This window comes from Chrysochloris asiatica, unplaced genomic scaffold (assembly GCF_000296735.1).
Source record: "Chrysochloris asiatica unplaced genomic scaffold, ChrAsi1.0 scaffold00010, whole genome shotgun sequence".
In the NCBI taxonomy this organism is placed as follows: Eukaryota; Metazoa; Chordata; class Mammalia; order Afrosoricida; family Chrysochloridae; genus Chrysochloris; species Chrysochloris asiatica.
In genome coordinates, this window is record NW_006408528.1 from 38,490,687 (window position 1) to 38,496,186 (window position 5,500).

The 5,500-nt window shown below is 38.5% G+C and overlaps 1 pseudogene; it reads left to right on the forward strand.

The window, feature by feature from the left end:
- The first annotated feature begins 1,179 nt into the window (after positions 1 to 1,179).
- Positions 1,180 to 5,500, forward strand: part of LOC102829507 — a 40,502-nt pseudogene continuing 36,181 nt past the window's right edge.

Here is a 5,500-nt window from a genome sequence, read left to right on the forward strand (position 1 = left end):
TTCTGAAGTTGGCTTGAATTTCTGGCAGTTCACTGTTGATGTACTTTTGTAATCATTTTTGAATTATCTTCAGCAAAGTTTTACTGATAATAAGAACTTCTAAAAAGTAGAAGTTCTTATTATTAGTATTTTACAGATGGGAAAAATAAGACATTGAAAGGACAAGATGCCATCCTACACAGGCATTATAGAAAGATTTCAATCTAATTGTGGTGACTATTTAGTGAGTATTCATGCCAGAATAAGGTCTCCTCTTGGGATTCCAAACTAACTACACAGTATGTAAAAACCAAGATCATTATTAACTAGCTTTTATAAAATTGTCCATTAGCATCGAAAGGTAGTCATTGAGAGCAATTTAAACTAGAAACTGTGCCAGGTGCTTGGGTTAACACTGGCATCTTCAACTTCAAATAAACCTGGCCTTGGCAAGGCTGTCAAGAGACTACCTAGATTTAATTTATCAGGCATAGTAGCCATTAGGTAAGAAAAATCATAGCTTTTAGAACTTGAAAGGGTTACTAAAAATATATTTAAAAATGTAAGGAACTATTATCCCACTTTTACTGATGAGGCAATCACAACCCTGAGATCAAGGAATGGGATGGGGACTAATTATCTTGCCTCTTAATATAGTGCTCTTTTCAAGCACTATATTATTCCTCATTTTCTCAGAAGAGAATTATTTCTTTTATGAAAATTTCCTGAGAGGGTTCATATTTCATGAGATGACAAAAGGCAGAATGTAAAAAAAAACACTTCTATATATGAGTATTTGAAGTTGAAGTTGTCAATGGTTTTATGTTACTTGGATCAACAATCAGCATCCATGGAAGTAGAAAGCCAAGAAATAAAACAATATGTTTTATGGGAGCAAATCTGTAGCAAAAGACCTCTTTAAACTTTTAAGAAGCAAAGATGTCACTTTACTGACTAAGGTGTGCATGTTCTAAGCCAAAGTCTTTTCAATAATTTCATATGCATGTGGAAGCTGGACAATGAAAAATAAAGAATGAAGAAAAATGGATACAGCTGAATTGTGATGTTGACAAAGAATATTGAATATACCATGGACGGCCAGAAGAAAAAAACAAATCAGTCTTGGAGAAGCACAGTTAAAATGCTCCTTAGACCCTTGTGCACAGTGCTTCCGAGGCTGCCAGATGCCCTACCGTCACCATGAAGTTCAACCCCTTCATGACCTTGTACTGCAGCAAAAACTACAAATGCTATGTCAATGCTCCCTTGAAAATGTGCAGGAAGATCATGTTGTCCCAGCTGTCAGAGGAGCTGCGGCAGAAGTATAATGTCTGCTCCATGCCCATCCGAAAGGACGATGAGGTACAGGTGGTTCGAGGACACTACAAAGGTCAGCAGATTGGCAAGGTAGTCCAGGTGTACAGAAAGAAGTATGTTATCTACATCTAGAGGGTGCAGCATGAGAAGGCTAATGGGACAACTGTCCATGTGGGCATTCATCAGAGCAAGGTAGTTATAAACAGGATCAAATTGGACAAAGATTGGAAAAAATTCTTGAACGTAAATCCAAATCTTGACAAGTTGGAAAAGAGAAAAGCAAATATAAGGAAGAACTGATTGAGACAATGCAAGAATGCTCCTCAGAAACCCTGTACAAGGTCTCTATAAATCATAACCAACTTGACAGCACTTAACAAAACAACAATGGGTAAAATATTGAGTGATGCAGAAAACATCAAAAGAAGATGGAAAGGGGGACTTCCAGTTGGTGGTGGCAGAGCAGAGTCAGGTAGGACAGGCTCTGTGAGGGAGGGGCTGAAAACCCAGAGATGTGACTCTCACAAAACTGCACCAGCGCTCTGGATCTAACATAAAGTTCTGGATGTCAGTTTCCCACAACCCCAAGTGGAAAAATCATGGTATAAAGGAAAACACTGCACTTTAGAAATCAGCACAGGACTCCATCTGTGGCCATCCCTCCTGGGTGGAAGTCAGAGGACTGAACTACAGACAGACTGGCACAGGGAAACTGCGTTAAAAGCAGGGAAGCCACATTTACCAAAGGAGGTGTGGAGTGATTCTACACGTTTTTCCCCCTCCTCTTCCCTATCATGCCTTCTTTGCCCAGCCCAGATGTCTTCAGGTAGGTGGGTGCGCGCCCCCCAAAACAAGTCCAGCTTGAGACCACAGCTTTCCCACGGCACAGAGAGAAAGAACCCCATTGGTCCAAGGGAAAATCCTTTGGCTGCTGATTTTGACTTCTGCTTGTGGGTCCCAGCCCTAAAATTAACTTGTGTGGGACTATTAACCCCAGCCTACGAATCGGGCTGCGAACCTTAGGGTCAGCGGTTCGAAACTACCAGCCGCTCCGCGGGAGAAAGATGAGGCTTTCTACTCCCGTAAAGATTTACACCCTCGGAAACCCTGTACAGGGTCGCTATGGGTCCGACCCGACTCGATGGCACTTAACAACAACAACAACAACAACCCAGAAAGGAAAAAAAGCAGGTTTGGCCTGACAGACAAATCATATGAACAATCTGTAAAACCCCAACATAAAAAGACACAACTATTTCAAGATAATGCTGTGCACACACAGATACTTAACTGACCTTCAAAGACAAAAATAGTAAACAATCTTTCTCCCACTAACTTCTCAATATATATCTGTGCACCTCAACGGTGGTGACTAGGGGAGGGGCCTGAGAGAGTGAACACTCCAACCCACTACTTGAGGCTTCTACGGTGCACACACACAATTTTATTTTTGTTTCAAAGTAGAGGTTCTTGTCTCTGCCTTTACATTGTTTCTACTTTTGAGCCTTTTGATCACACATTTTTCCTGGAGGTGGGAGTTTTTTCTCCCTACGTTACCTGAGAAGAGACAGCAATTATGGCCATGTAGCCAAGCTATGAGCATGTCCCATAATATTCCACCATTGAGACAAGAGCCAATAGCAGCTGCTAAACATTACATGTGAAAAGGAAAGCCTAGCTCCTGATCATATTATACACCAGGAGACACCCAGTAAGCTTAATAACACAACAACAAACATCCATTTAAGCATTAAAAAATGCACAAAACTACTGGAAATGAAAAACAAAAGATCTGAAACACAACAAACAATCTCAAAATATGTTCTAACACAGAAAAAGAATAACTGAGACAAATGTGCTGGAGACAGACAAAGGCTCCCCAGAAAGGAAGAGCATGTTTTGTGTTTGCTGAGAAAGAATTCAGAAGAATGATAAGGAAACAAATTCAAATGCTCTGAAAAGGGGTGGAGGAAAACAAGGAAGAAGTGAGGACAGTACTACAAGAGCAATCAAACAAGATTGATACTGCATTAGAAACAATTCAAAACCTGCAAAAAGAGGTCCATATGATTAATAATAAAATATTAGAAATGGACAGTACACTGAAAGGGGAAAGTAGCAGAATAGAAAAGATGGAAGCCAGAAGTAGTGAGCTAGAAGACAAATCTCTCAATACTGCTAAGATAGAAGAGCTAGCTGAAAAAAGGATAAAAAAATCTAAGATTCATGTTGAATATATGAAGAGGAACAACTTAAGAATTATTGGCATTCCAGAACAAGAAGAATCAGAGAAGTCCACAGAGGAGATAGTTGAAGAGCTTCTGGAAGAAAATTTCCCTAACGTCTTGAAAGATGAGAAGATAAACATTCAAGGAGCCGAATGTACCCCAGGAATGGTAGACCCCAAAAGAAAGTCACCAAGACATATAATAATCAAGCTATCCAAAATCAAAGACAAGGAGAGAATCCTAAAAGCAGCCTTTTAAAGGCAAGCAAATCAGATTAAGCTCTGACTATTCAGAACAAACCATGTGGGTAAGAAGGCAATTGGGAGACATATACAAAACACTAAAAAAAAAACAAAACCCAAAACTGCCAACCAAGAATCGTCTATCCAGCAAAACTATCAATTAAATACATGGTGCAATCAAACATTCCAGGATAAACAGAAGCTAAGAGATTTTATCAAAACCCATCCAGCACTTCAAAACATGCTAAAGGGAGTTCTTTGGACTGAAAACCAACAAGAACAGACAAAAACCAAAGATTGACAGGCATGGCAACACCACCTGGAACTCAGTTGACAGATAACAGAGTTCAGAACAGAACAAAACTACAACAATTCAAAGGAGCTGGGAGGTCAACCAAAGATCAAGATTATATCAATGTCAAAGAAGGGATAAATGCATCAACAGAGACCCAGGTGGTGAGGATGTCAGGTAGATTACAGGATACAATAGATTTTCTTAAATGGAGAGAAAAGTTAATAGACTATAAGGTAACCCAAAGAAAGCTAATACTTCACAATTTACCATGAAAATGAACTTTCAAGCAGAACAAGCAAAGATGAAAACTAAGATGAAACCGACAAGAAATAGCACAAAAAACCCACAAACTCAGCACAAGAAGGCATGCAAAACAAAGGAATGAAGAGCACTACCAAAAATTAACATAATAGCAGCAATTAATTCATACCTATCCATAATTACATTGAATGTCAATGGATTGATGCATCAGTGAATAGACAGAGAGTGGCAGAATAGACAAGAAAACAAGATCCTTCAATATGCTGCCTGCAAGAGAAGACACACCTTACACAAAAAGACAAAAAGAGACTAAAATTTAGAGGATTGAAAAAATATACCAAGCTAACTGCAACAATTAACAAGCAGGAGTGGCAATACTAATCTCTGGAAGTAAACTTTAAGACAAAAACCAGCATAAGAGACAAAGAAGGACACTATTTTATGATCAAATGGTCAATTGAGCAAGACGACATAACCATAATAAATATCTATGCTCCCAATGATATATGAAGCAAACCTTACAAGAATTGAAGAAATAAATAGATAAATCTATAATTATAGTGGGAGATTTTAATACGCCACTTTCAAAAAGGGACAGAACAACCAGAAAGAAACTCAACAAAGTTACAGAGGAACTAAGCAACACAATCAACCAACTTGACCTCATAGATGTGTACAGAGCATTCAACCCATCAACAACACAATATACACGCTTATCCAGTACACATGGAACAATCTCCAGAATTGACAAACATTAGGTCACAAAGCAAGCCTCCATAAGTTTACAAACATCAAAACACTGCAAAGCATCTTTTCAGACCACAATGCTATAAAACTAGAAACCAACAATAAGAAGACCAAGGAAATAAAGCTGAATACATGGAAACTGAATAACACTCTGCTGAAACGTGTCCAGGTAAAAGAAGAAGTAAAACGTGAATTTACAAAGTTCTTAGAAACAAACAAGAATGAAAACACAGCATACCAAAATCTTGGGGCACGACAAAAGCAGTGCTGAGAGGACAATTTATTGTGATAAATGTGCACATCCAAAAAGAGGAAAGAATCAAAATTAAAAAACTAACACAGCATCTCCAACAATTAGAAACAGACCCACAGAGGGAAACCAAAGTCACCAAAAGAAAAGAAATAATAAAGATAAGAGCAGAAATAAATGA